Below are 14,294 nucleotides of genomic sequence, written 5' to 3'. Positions count from 1 at the left end.
CCATAAGAAATACACATTGGATTTATAATCACTTAATGTCTCCTATTTCATTATAATAAACCTGTGATGAATCCCGAGCAAGTGTCTCAACCTTTGATTATGCCACTGGTGCTTCATGACAGTGGACCAAACATTAATTTAAAGCAGTAAGAAAGACAGCATTTCTACTACGCTGTGTAGGAGCAAAAAGATGTATTGATTTAGAAAGTCTCACTGAATTTAGAGATGGGTGGTGGTGATATTGATTTATTAAATTAATTTGACAGCATAACCTTAGAAGGATGTGATTTTGAGAAGATGGACTAACAGAATGAGGCAATTCAGTGGAGGAATGTATAACATCCCTTAAACATTTAGCTGATACATGCAAGATTGTTAATACCATGAAGAAGATCTTTGTGATCAATGTGAATGAAGGTTAAGGGGGAGAAAGAGCAAAATAAGGCAAGTAATATGGATGAAGGAAATCCCTATATTAGATGAGAGTGGGTGACTGGCCAATGTGCTACAACATTTGATGGGCTGTGTTAGAAAAATCAGTAAAGAAACAGAATGGAAAGTGTGACAAGGGGCCTCATTCCGACTTGGGCGGTAAGGGATAACGGTCATCGGTAAGGAGACCGGTGCCGCTAAACCCTTACCGCCCAATTCTGAGGTCCCTTAGCGGGAGCCGCAAAGGACGTGTGGTCTGACCACATGTTCTTTAGGGGTCCTGCTAAGGGAACAGGGCGCTAATTACGGGCCTGCTACTAGCAGGCCCGTAATTAGCGCCTTCCCATTCCCATTGAGGCCCATGGGGGCCCTATGGGGGCTCAAATGGGAATGGGGAATGGTTGGTTGAATGGGGACTTACCAGGTCCGCACAGATCGGAAGGTTCCGGTAAGTCCCCATTCAACCAGACCCAACACGGACCCGGTATTGGAGGCAGCGATGGCGCAAATAGCACCATGGCTACCTCCAATCTCGGAATGAGGCCCAAGGTCAGTATCCTGACATTGGCCCTGATTATGAGGTTGCCGGTAGGCTGCCGGTAGTACCAGCGGCCTACCGACAACCTCGGCTCACTGTCTAATCAACCGATAGCCCGGTAATGCTACGATATTACGGGTAGTGGCAGAATGGTCCCCATTCCTATTCCTAGGACTCCACGGGAATGCGAACACCGAAGCAGAGGCATCATTAGCAATGGTGCCAGTGCTTCAGCTATTTATCTGCCTTTAGGGGCCTGAACTACAGGCATGTCAGGCCTGCTGGTAGTTCACAGCCCCTTTAAGGCAGACTCAGACTGACCAGGTGTGGAAAATATGCCGGTAACCAATGTTACTGACACTTTTTTCTGGTCCAGGTCACTCGTAATGAGGGACATCGTTGTGAGAGGATGTGAAAGCCTACGCTTGAGGAGTAATCACAGTGCCATTGCAGGTAAGTAACAGAGACAGGGGCTGGAGCTACCACATAGCAGTCAGTAAAGCTATTCACCACACACCAGCCTCCACTCACCCAATGGTGAGACCATGATGGCTCCCCTAGTTCACCCATGAAATGCAACAATCCTCCAACAAAGGATTGGACTTTTATAATGAGGGCATTAGGAAGGTTTTTCCTTTTTTAAATGTTATCTGTTTTGGGTAACTTTTTCATGTTGCACAATGCATATTCCAATGCAGTGTAATGGGAATACATTTGTATCACACTAGACTACACACAAATTATTTTTTTGGTTACTTTAAAATGTATCTAAAGACAAAGTCTAAAGACACAGTGGTGGCAGCAGTTGCATTTTTACAATTTTTACTGTATTTTTATTTAGTCTTCTCATGTTTATCACGTTTGTGTATTGACTGTGACTAGTATCCTAACATGGCTTTGCTATGAGGTTTTTTGTTTTTTCTTTGGCCATTTTGTCTTTTAGCCTCATTCCTACCTTGCCTGGTGAAGAATTTTTTTTATGGTCATGCAATTTCCCAGGAAAGCCCTGATTTTTGTGGGCTAGTGCCTACCACATTTGGTGGGTCTTAGGAATTAGGTTGGGACTTTCTGCTATGTCTGGGGAACATGTATGAGTCAGACCACCCTGCTGGTGTGTATCAGGTGTGTGGTAAGTTTTTCCATTGGAGGGCTGAGTCTGATCACTCATCTGATTTTGGAAAAAGAAGAGGAGTTCTACAGCCATTCCAGTAGATCTGAAGAGGTGCAGAGTATCCTCTGTAGCTGTGAAGACAGTGGAAGTCCCGTAGATGATCCCTGAAGATTCCTGGTGACCAGTTCTTGCTGTAGCCCTGACTGGCTACTGATCTCAGAAGACCTGTGTTGTTGCTTCGACCCTTTGACAACAGTATCTATGTCTTCTTTGTGTCCTGCGTATATAGTCTTCAGAAGTTCCCCGGTCCAACTCCGGTTTGGGCTCCCGTGGTAGAAGTGTCGTCATTCTGTGTTTTGACTTGGAAATGTCACGGTTCTTCCGCTTGTCGGGAAAGTAGCCTTCCTGCAAGATGTTGGGGTCTCAGCATAGAGGGGTCCTGAGATAGGCTTTCTTCAACTGTGAAAACTGTGACACCTGCTGCTGCCGTGCATCAGAGGCAATCACTGTAACCGGCTTTCCTGCATGTAGTCTGAAGAGTCCTGCATTGGTGCCTGCCTCATTGTTCCACGAGAAGAGGTTGTACACAGCTCCTGTACCCGATCGGACCTCTTCTTACATCCACAGCTGCTGGGATTCTTCGACCCGAACCAATGACATGAAAACCTACCTCTGAGGACCTTCAACAACCTGCCAAGTCTGAGAAAAAAATCAGAGCACCGGTGATAAATTGTAATGATTCTTACTGGAACTCCTATATCCGCACTTTAGGAATATTAGGAATATAAATGAGCCTGCTGTCGGCATGGGGCTGCAATACAAACATACTGAGTTTTGTGATGGATAGAGACTCCAAACAATCAATCAGTCTCCTCAATAATTACCACAGTGAATGCCAGCTGCTTAGGAGATCGACCTCCTCCATCCTGCATAACCCAGCAAACAGGGCAATCAGCCCTCAATCAATTTTAAAGTCATGACCCTTATATATAAAATACTGTGCACGCTGCTTCCACTACGTGAGAACCAAGTACAGCGCAACCATTAAATGACAATTGCAAACAAGCATCTCTGAACAGTAGCTTGTCAAAAGAGGCAAGTGCTTTGAAATTGATGCTTGACACTCATAAAATATCATCGCCAATGCAGGGGGGACGAGTGGATTTAGGGAGGCCTGTAAAGCATCATGCAGATGTGAAATAGGAAGAATCCAAGTATCAGTGTAGAGCTGAAACTGTGGCAAAATGTATATAAAGAAAAAGAGGCAAGACTGATGTCTCGGTTACATGACCTGTAGTGGGTGGACTGTGTGGTTAGACAACTTCGCCTAGAGCAAGGGCCTCTACCTATGTGAAAGCCACTTCACATACCTGCCCAGAAGCTTGTAATTGAATATAAAGGAAATCTGATGAACTTAAGTTAAGGAAATGTACTTTGTGAAATTGGCGAAAAGGTAAACAATGCAGAGGAGCTGGAAAGTATTGCAAAGAACTGTGTTTTGGAAAAGCTAAAAGACTTGAAAGCGTGGGGAAGGGTATCACTTTGCATTGTGAACTATCTTGAAGCTTGGGGAAGAAACCCCTTTGCATTGGGAACTATCTTAAAACACGGGGAACGGAAAGCCCTTTCCAAAATTACGAGCTGGAAGACATTCTGAACTTTTTCTTTTAACACTTCTTGATTTGGCGCTGATATCCCACATTGTAAACAAATAGCTGTGAGGGCAAGCTTAGGTTTTGGACACAAACAGATTTTTACGTTGAACATCTTAACACAGACTATCCTTACTTTATTTAGGTAGGGGTATTCCACACTAGCATACAGCAAGTTAGGTCTTTTTCTAACCTGATTTTTGTTGAATGAAAGTCTATAGCCCAAAACTTGAATTCAATTGTCTGAGTCTACTTCATGATGCCTTCACATATGATACTGATTCATATCTGAATCTGCTATAATGCAAATCTATCTTCGTCTCATCAGAATGCATAACAGGAAAATTTAAATTATTTTCATATTATAGTGTGAGTTAAGTTGTGTAGCAAATTCCATAGCAAATTCCGAACATTGAATTGCTAAAATCTTTTGACTTGCATGACGGATTTGGCTGATATTCTGCAAACAAAATGTTTGCAAAGGTCCCCCTGGCCCTCTTCCCACCCCTAGAGTCGTTATTTTGGGAGAGATGTATTAAAAAGGGAAAAGGTTATTTAGAAAGCCAAAAAATGCTGTTTTCAGGCTTATCCCATTCAATTTCCCAATGGAGAAACATTTCTGTTCAGCGCATATCAAAAACCGCTGGAAGGAATTGTACCAGGTACGAAACAACTTGGGCACGAAGGATTGACTGAATTTCCGGGCGGTGTCTGGGGTTATTCCGTCCAGCAGTTGCTTAAATATTTGATGGAGAATGGGGTGCCCCCTTCTCCCAAAATGATAGCTATATATGCCTCCCACAATCAGTGAGGCTTTTCAGAAATGAAAAAGCAGCCTTTTTATTACAGTGAGGGGGGTAATGGGTGTGGCCAAAGGCTATGGCTAGTCGGTTACTTTAAGGAACCAAATAGTACAATATGGAAGGCTGTGGCTAGTAGGCCCTAACAATCCCTATTCAGGCAATGCAGCATGGGGCCACGGTCAAAGGCAATGGCTACTGTGCACAAAATAAACCTAGTTATGTGGCTACAGCTGAAGTCCATGGCTAGTGGGCCCGTTTAGGAAACCTAGTGAAGCAACATGTAGAGTGACCATGGCTGAAGGACATGGCTACTGGGATGCGAGGAAAGCTATTGGGGGTTGACATGTACAGTGCCGCTGGGGGAAGGCTGATGAAATATTCGCCATCTTTATGCACTGTTGTGGGGACTGGCAGATTTTCTGTCAGCTTTGTGCCAGCAGAAATCCTGTGTAGTTGGTGGAGTGGAGTGCTAGCCTTCATTCAGCTGGCAGAAAAGAGATACATTTTAGCCTTTGCAATACTCTAAATGAGGCATTTTATTTTAAGCCAGCATTTACACATCACACAAGACAGAATTTGGAAGCATTGGTTAAATTGAATGTTTATATTGAAGAGATAACAAACATTTTTTTCAATTATTCAGATTTTTAAATTTAGGCTTTCCAAAGATCTTGACATTTTAGTCATTCATATCTGTAGTTCTCCTTGGAAAAAGCTGACTGTAGTCCGTTGAAGGCGTTGAATGATTTGTTTGTAAAGACAATTTCTTAAAGGAAAGAGCTGATGTCCTGAGAAAAAGGTTTGTTTCATTGGAGGAGATTTCACTTTGAAATTGGTTGCAGGTCCACCTGAGGAAATATTTGACATGAAACAATAATCAGAATAGGAACTCTCCAAAATTGTGATGTGTTGCGATCCAAGAGGGTTGCACTAATAGAACATTTTGGTGGAGTGGGGTTTTATGGCAGCAAATGGAAATATTCTTTGGGATTGCTGGGGAAACCAAATTCCACACCTTTATGGGTGGTCACTACTATATATTATTTTTTTGCCCATGGGATGATGATTCTTGCATTTTCAGGGTCTTTGAAGTTCTTTTAAGATTGGAGAGTTGACTGGTATTACATTTTATCCAGTTACCTCAGTGGCAGAACTACCTCAAGAGGTGGACATTAGTAACAATGATTGGATGATGAGATGCTCTGCATTGACCCAACTAGCATATTGAAGAACGTGTTTCTAATTGCTAGCAAGGGGACTTCTTATGTATGTATGAATGAGCATGATATTATACGTATGAAGGCTTTTGCCAACTTTTAAGGGAAACAAACTTATTTTTTTGTAACTCTGAAGCCCAAATGTAGATCATAACTGTATTTTGTGTTTCATGGTACTCGCCAAGTTCAGTCTTGCTGCAAAGAATGTATTATTTTCCCTAGAATCAAAGCCTTGCAACTGTGCTCGTATTACTCATTACCATTAAATATATAAATCAGTTTGCACAATAGCAAAGAGGAAATAGTCAACGTCTTCATGGGTAGATGTAGATGAAGTAGTTTGTGTGGAAGATAATAATCAGACATTTTGGAAATTATTGGCAATTACTTTATGCTATACTCTATTAGGAGCCAGGATATACAGATTTACCAAGTATATTATTGGACTTACTCTTTAATATTTATAATTGGGCAGAAACATAGGAGCAGGGGCACAGATGAGGTAAATTCTGGATGCTTTCCTTAGCCTGTGTACTAGTTAGATTTGAGTTCATCATCAATGAAGTGATCAATACTATTAAACACAAGTCATTCATTCAAAGTATATTTGGAATGAAGGAAGAATTTCATAAAACACTCATTACCAATTACATTCATGTTTAAAATACAGTCTACAAAGTGTTTATAAAACAAGAATGATCATAAATAATCAATACAATTGAATTTTCTGCCATTCCCCACACAACTACAATCGATGCTACAATGACTACAACGTGTGATTGATGTCCATCATTTGTTTCCAGTAAAAAGCATTCTGGTTCATTTAGAAAGTACTTGAAAATGTGATATGATGAAATAAGAACCTACCTTCATAAGTAGTGTGCATAAAAAGTAAGTAAATTCCATTCAAACAATTTTAAAATGAGTTTAAAAAATAACAACCATTTTAAATGTACCCGTTGGTTTCCATCTTCATTTTTAGAATGACTCCACATTTATGGAAGGAAGTGTGTTGCCTTATAAAGCCTATGCCCCTATGTAATTACATTTATAAAGAATATGATTTACATGGTGTAAAGCCTCTTCCTCTTAAAGGTGGAATGGATGTTCTTTACTAAACCATTTATTATTGAGAAAGAGGAGAACAAAATGCAGTGAATTTACTTTTGCTTCAGGACAATGGAGGTAATGGCAGTCAGAAAGATCTTCATGGGTAGTGGAGTTGAACCCTATCTTATAATAATGTGCATTAACTATTGGTAACAGTCAAGGAGTGGGGTGACTCAGTACAAAATAAATATGTACCCTCCTTCAGAGACACAAGGGGCCTCATTACGAGTTTGGAGGTAGCCATGGTGCTATTTGCCCGGGCTCCATTACCGGGTTCCTGCAATGGGGATTTATCGGGTCATTCCGACATAGGAGGACCCGGTAATGCCTCCTTGCAGGAACCATTTCCATTCCCATTTCAGCCCCCATAGGGCTCAATGGGAATGGGGAGGGAGGTAACAACGGGCACATTACAAGTGTCCCTTTGTTACCTCCCTCTTCCCCTCGTCGGACCCGGAAAAGACGTCTGCTTTTACCAGATGTCTGATCCAGGTCCCGCAAAGGGACCTCGTAATCGGCGCTCCCGTAATGAAGGTGGCCGTTCCCGTACCGGCCCCCTTCATTACCGGAGCGCCAGGGTCGTAATGAGGCCCAAGGAGTTGGCTTTCAATACTATGGTCAGATATAGTGAAAGTGGAAAGCTTAAGTGAACAAATATGTTTCAGGATGTTTAGAGTTTTACAAGGAGGTGGGGTGGGGGGGGCGCTGTGGCTGTAACCTTCCCGTTAAATTCCATCATCAAATGAAGAGCCGTTTTTTATGATCTCCGACTTTAAAACATTGGTAAAAAGGGACTGTGTGAGATTCTGTTCACCACCCGCCATGAAAATCTTGGTTTTTGAATGGGTAAATCTATGGAGTGCGTGTATGCATTTTTTTATTTATAGTTTTTATTTAGCATAGTAAGGTCAAGGTTGTGTCAGAGCCCTGAACAATACACATATATAAACGGAAATAAGAAAAAGAAAACAAAATCACCAAATAAAAACAATAAAAAATCCTGTCAAATTGAACCGAATTGAGAATCTATTAGTCCATGTAATGCCTTTGGTGTTCTTGTGATTAGCACAGTGTAAACAGTATAGCTGAGCCGGAGGACACACTCACTTCCTATTGATAGCATGTCTTATAGCATGTCTAACCTGCTCCCCACCAGCTCCACATGGTGGGGATGTTTTCACCAAGACCACACTTCACACAAGCCTTGAAACTTGTGTATAATATAACATCATCATCATATGCATTATGCAATCAATAATCTTGAAAACAATGATAGTTCATGATGCATAATACATATAACAAACATTATTCTGATCGATAATGTCAAACATTTAAAATTGTGTAATATTATAAACCCCGTCTTATATACTAGGATATCAAATAAATAAAAGGATCTTATTCATATTTACATATAATCACAACTTATTTTAAGGAATTATTTCATTAAAATAATCACTTTATGACTTTGCAGTTAACTAGTCCATAAACATAGCTTTGATCAGATAACATGGAATTATTGGTTACAATATTCCTTGTGTTGCATGATGTGATGTGCGATGCTGTTTCTAAATACGTAGACATTGGGCATCATTATGAGGTGGGCGGTAAGGGATTACCGGCACCGGTAAGGGCACCGGTGCCGGTAATCCCTTACCGCCCTACTACGAGTTCCCTTTGCGGGTCCTTCCTTAATGCCTGGTTTTTTCAGGCATTACGGACGGGACCCGCAAAGGGACTCTAGAGCTGATAACGGTACTGCAATTTCCAGTACCGATATTAGCGCCTTCCCCATTCCCATTGAGCCCTATGGGGGCTCAAATGGGAATGGGGAATGGCCCTGGTGAATGGGGAATTAGCGGTCCCGCCAACCTTGGAATGGACGGGTAATTGCTCCATTCACCAGGGCGGAGTCGGAACCAGTTTGGAGGCAGTCATGGCGCTAGTAGCACCATGGCTACCTCCAACCTCGTAATGAGGCCCATTGCCTTTGTGTGTTTCATATTGTCTGTGACCTTACATTAGGACAGAGAATCACTTATATTATTTATGCTGTGTAGAACAGTGCTTTCATCCATGGCTCTGTAGATTTAGCATAAAACAGGTATTGAAACAAATAGTGCATTATGGTTGCATCATGAGTTTGGCAATAGCAACATTTTGATGAGATGTTCTTGCTCCATTCAGAGACATAGGTCTATACATTGAGAATTGTATAACGCTTGTAAAACAAGCGTTAAACATACAGCAACAGAATGGCAATGTTTCATTTCCATTATAATTCTGGGTAAAAACATGTATTGATGTCATTCTCAGACTTCACTCAGACAATGAAGGGATTGTGAAATAGACGGTTGTGAGGTGTGGGGTTATTCGTCTTACAATGATTTCTAAAATGTAGGGATCCTGTCATTGACAAAATTATTATGAGGCCTATCCAAATCAACACAATAAAGTAACACCGCATCTGCTACTTGTAATTAGTGAGGCAAATTCCCATGTGGTGGTGTTTAACCATCTTTATTCTCCAAAAATTCAGTCAATGTGTTATGTGATTTAAAAAATGTATTCTTTAATCTTTGTATTCTTGGTGTTAAATGTGAGGTGCAGCACTTCAAATGTGTTGTATACATGTTATCTGCCACGACATGTACATGTTTCGACCCTAGAGCTCTTCTTCTGTTGGATAAACCAAAAGGAAACAAAAACAATGTCAGTACATGTAAAAAAAAAACTTATAAAAATGTAAACAATACTCTGTCATGTCATTCCACTGTTCAAAAGGGACATTGATCCAAATATGATAAACCCGTGGTGGTGAAGCTTGTTATATGATGGTTTCTAAATCAGAACGTGACAGCTCAATATACTTTAAATGGAGAAATCCAATTGTCATCGTTCTGGATGGACTATAAAGCATTGACTTTGCTATAAAATTATTCATTGCACAGCTATGACCACCATGGGATTTGTGACTCGCCTTCTCTAGCACAATTGTAATGCAGCATCTCTCCCATCAGTGCCTAACTGGCTTACAGCGTCTTCACAGTGTAAAAAAAAGAAAGCACAACCCTTAGTACACTCTGAGTAACCACCCTGTGCTCACCCCCCTCCTATATTATGCTCAGCAGTTTTACCCGTTCTCACCTGATTCCCGTGTGTCTTAAAATCGAACAGTTCAATAGTCTTGTAACTAAAACAAATACTACCTGTGTGCTGGCTTGCACGCCATATATCTAGTGTGTCCAAACATGATGGACATAAACAAAGGAATGAATGGTTCTGCTTGTAGGTATATTTTCCAGGCAGCCATTTTCTTTACATATTTACTGACCATAATGCCATGTGAACTGTATTTATATGTGTGTTTGGTGTCTTGCAAAAGATGTTTGAGAGATGTCAGGACATTTCCCAGTTTGCTGTGTACTCTTATGTCATTGTATTCAACTATGAAGTCCTCCATAGAATACCTTGCATGCTTGCATGTTTTTCAATGACAATCACTGCTATGTTATGCTTTACCTTCATAGTCTCTTTTGTAGTGTGTGTTGTGTGCAGCTAGGTTATTGTGTGATGATGACTATATATATATATATATATATATATATATATATATATATATATGTATATATATATATTGTTTTCTCGTAGGCTATGCAGTCTATTACTTTGAAGATCTATGCTACTCCTACTGCACAGGTTTATGCAAACAAACACCCTAAGTACACTGAAAAATAATACAATTGATGTACTGGCAATAGATATGAAGCCGCGGATGATCAATACACATGTATAAATGTACAGTTCACCCAGCCTAGTAATACACATGTGTATTGTGTCGTGCATGTGTTTGCTATAGCCTGGCTTCTTTAATCGCAGATATAAAGGCATTATCGAACGTGCTTGTGAACTTAATTTACAAGTACATATTAAACCCAAAATCAGATATTGCTACTTTGAAAGCGGTTGCTTGAAACTTGAAAATGAAAAACGAATAAAGACAGATGCATATTTTTGCAGTGGGGATTGTTGCGTTGGCAGCCCCACAGTGAAGTCATGTGGGGTGTGTATGGTATCCAATATGTATAAATGTAACCACACACGGGAGTAGCTAGAGTGGAAACTTCTCTTTGACTTACTCCACTGTAATCTTGACTGAAGGCCCTTTTAAATGCGCAGTGCATCTGTGGTCTGCTAAGTTCAGCTCGCTAATGACGTCCACTTCATTGAAAAGTAAGCATTTCTGTCGAACCTCGTCCTCTATGTGTCTAGCAAAGCCACTAATCTGTTGGACAAGTTTGTGCTGGAAGCGGAAAAGCAACTAATTTAATGTGACAGTGACAAGGTAGTCTCTTGGTTTAACAAGCTCCCACCAACATAGTTCAGATTTCTTCAATTAGCAAGCCCTTCCGTGCGGCAGCATCTGTGCGCCACATTCTGGCCTTCTCATCTGATCTGCATCCTATACTGTGATTGTTTTTATGCCAGTAATGGAGCTGAGCCCTACTCTATTTTACACATGTTTTACAGCTACAAAAGACCTGGGAAGCATCATTGTAATTCAGCTTTACCGGTAGCTCATTAGGTAGCCTCCCCAGAGACTAATTGGCACAAGGAAAACTCTTCGCTTCTCAATGTCAGAGTGTAGTGTTGGGAAAGTTTTTCTTTTTAACATTCAATATCCCTGTTCGCGATCTAAAACTATACTGAAGCATATAGAAGAGAACTGGTGTTATTTGTAGATGTTCTCATTTGTTGACGGTTACAGGCTCCCTCCAAGCTACACGATAAACATATGGGAAAAAGCACCAGGGATATCATGACAATGACACTTTCTGAAATGCATACACTGGCATAACATACATGCAGTTGTACCATCTGAACTATCTGGTATTGAATATTTGTGTATATATATGTTCAAAGAAAAAACTTTAGCTGCCGGGAGGTCACAACAAATCCCCTGAAGTTCAGCTAAAGCCACCTTAACGTTGTGCCCCCTGTTGTGCAGCCTATGACCACAATCTTGGCATCACAGATGACATCTCTGATGACATCACTGATGGCATCACTAATGACAACATCTATGACATACACAAAAGCAATGTAATAAAAATTGTGATACTATTTAAAGATTACTTTTACTTTGTCCAGTATGTGTTTATTTTTGTAATGTTAACATGTTAGCCACTTACAAAAGACACACAGAAAGAAATACACATATATGTAAATGGTTTGAAGGAAATGTTGAATTTAAAACTTTATTTATTTTCTATACATATATAAATTAAGAGTAATCATCACTTTTTATCAATACCCATATAGGGAAATCTTAAAATATATGTGATGCCATCATTGTGGTCATAGGCTGTGCAAGAGGGTGCATGATGTTAAGGTGCCGACTGTCCATTTTAGAACTCTACCAGATGACTAGTCATGGCTTCTGGCCATGGCCGGTTGGCAAGGCCACTCTATATTTTAAAACACTTGCAACCCATCACCCAAAGATGTTCATGAATCACAAACTGATCTTGACTTGTTTTGACAGTGGTATTGGTGTGTGTAAAATTTTGCAGGCTTTGAGAACTCGCAATATTTTCAGGCAATGCGCAGTGAGATTAAATTAATTGTAGAGGATCTCTCACTTTGGTTAAGCAGCGTGCTAAAAAACCCTTGTTTTATGTCTGGTCTCTTGGTGACTGTTGGGATACTTCCCACAACCCCAAACTAACCACATATAAGCAGCACTGAAAAGGAGAAAAAAATGCTGGCTGCAAGAATAACATATACCCAGGTACTTTTGCCCCCATAGCAAAAATCAAAAGATGACACCCATGAATTTACGCTCAGAAAGTAAACATATTTATTAAAGTGAAATGTACAAATGTAGTTAATTAGACCGTCTGTGTATTTTTTTATTTTTTATTTATTATTTGCTTTTTAGGCACTTGCTCAGTCAGAATATATTGTTTCAAAGAACCCACAGGCGAAGGAGGGAGGGAGAGTGGGAAATACATCACAGCATTACAACACAATATTTAAGAGCAAAGGGGGAAGAAGGAGGGGGACAAACCTACTATGCCTTGTGAGAATTAAAAACGTGCAAGTGCAGAAAGGAAGAGGGAAGAGGGGTAAGTGTTTGGGAGTCCGAGCCCGTGGGAGAGTCATGGATGAAGTGCTAGGAATGTTGAGTGCTACACGGCTTGGGTCAAAGAAGGTGTAAGTGCAAGTCTCCTGAGGGAGTGCAGATGCAAGTGTTGCAGAGAGATAGGGGCTGGGAAGAACTGGTGAGGGAGGTCAAGGCCCCAAAGATGCATGAGGGCCAAGGACACCGAGTCAGCAACTGTGGGATTAGCAGAGAAGAGAGGGAGTGAAGCATGAGGAAAACTGGACATTCTTAAGGAGCTTCCCGAATTTGAGAAGATCCTGCTCAGGGGAGGGGGAGGCTGTTACCATGTGAGGGAGGCAACAGAGGACAGTGAGCGACTGCTTGCCTTCTGTTTTTAAAAACACTTTACACCCAAAGAGTTGGTGCCAGAGGAGTGACATGGTCTAGAGGGAGAGTATTTAGTTAGAGCTGAAGATAGTGTTGTCTCCTGGCCCAGACAGTCTTGTGGATGATGCAGAGGGATTAAAATGTAATCCGTGCAGCAACCGATAGGCAATTAAGACATTTCAGTGCAGGAGAGTTGCAGTCCCTGGGCTTAAGGCAAGGATAAATCTCGCTGCCCTATTCTGGATAAGCTGCAGGTGTCTAGGAATGGAAGAAGATTCAGGAGAAGGCTATTACAGTAGTTAAGTCTAGAGAGAACCAGGGATTGAGTCACATTGTGCCTCTGAGGGAAAGTGAGAAAAGGTAGAATTCCTTTGAGAAGGAAGAGCTGATAGTTGGACCTCTTGGCAATGTCCTGAGTGTGAGGGAGGAAAGAGAGGAGTCGAAGATGACTTCAAGGTTCCGGGCATCAGTTGATGGTGCAGGGTGAGTGCCCAAGGAGGAAAGCCAGAGTGAAGGGTAGAAGGAGGGAGCAGGGGTCGCAATCGGAAGGATCTATGTTTTACAGGATTTGAGGCAGAGATCATTGGAAAGGCACCATGACTGGATGGCAGATAGGTAGTCAGGGATGATGGAGGGTGTCCGAGGGTCAGCAGGGAGTCTGAAAAAGAGCTGTGTGTCTTCTGAGTAACACTGGGAGTTGGAGGAGAAAGAGGAAATGAGGCACACAAGGAGAGCAATGTAGATGTTAAAGAACCAGGGTGAGAGTATAGAGCCCTGGGGGACACCAGAGGTGGAGATGGAAGTAGGAGAGGAGAAGGTGCTATGATGACTTGGGAGGAAAGGTTAGTGAGGAAGGTGGACAGCCAATCCAGTGCCTATTCAGAGATACAAATTGTATCATGGAGCCTTTGTATGAGGATGGAATGGTTAACTGTGTCAAA

The sequence above is a fragment of the Ambystoma mexicanum genome, chromosome 8 (assembly GCF_040938575.1).
Source record: "Ambystoma mexicanum isolate Mex_15411 chromosome 8, UKY_AmexF1_1, whole genome shotgun sequence".
In the NCBI taxonomy this organism is placed as follows: Eukaryota; Metazoa; Chordata; class Amphibia; order Caudata; family Ambystomatidae; genus Ambystoma; species Ambystoma mexicanum.
This window is presented reverse-complemented; position numbering follows the sequence as displayed.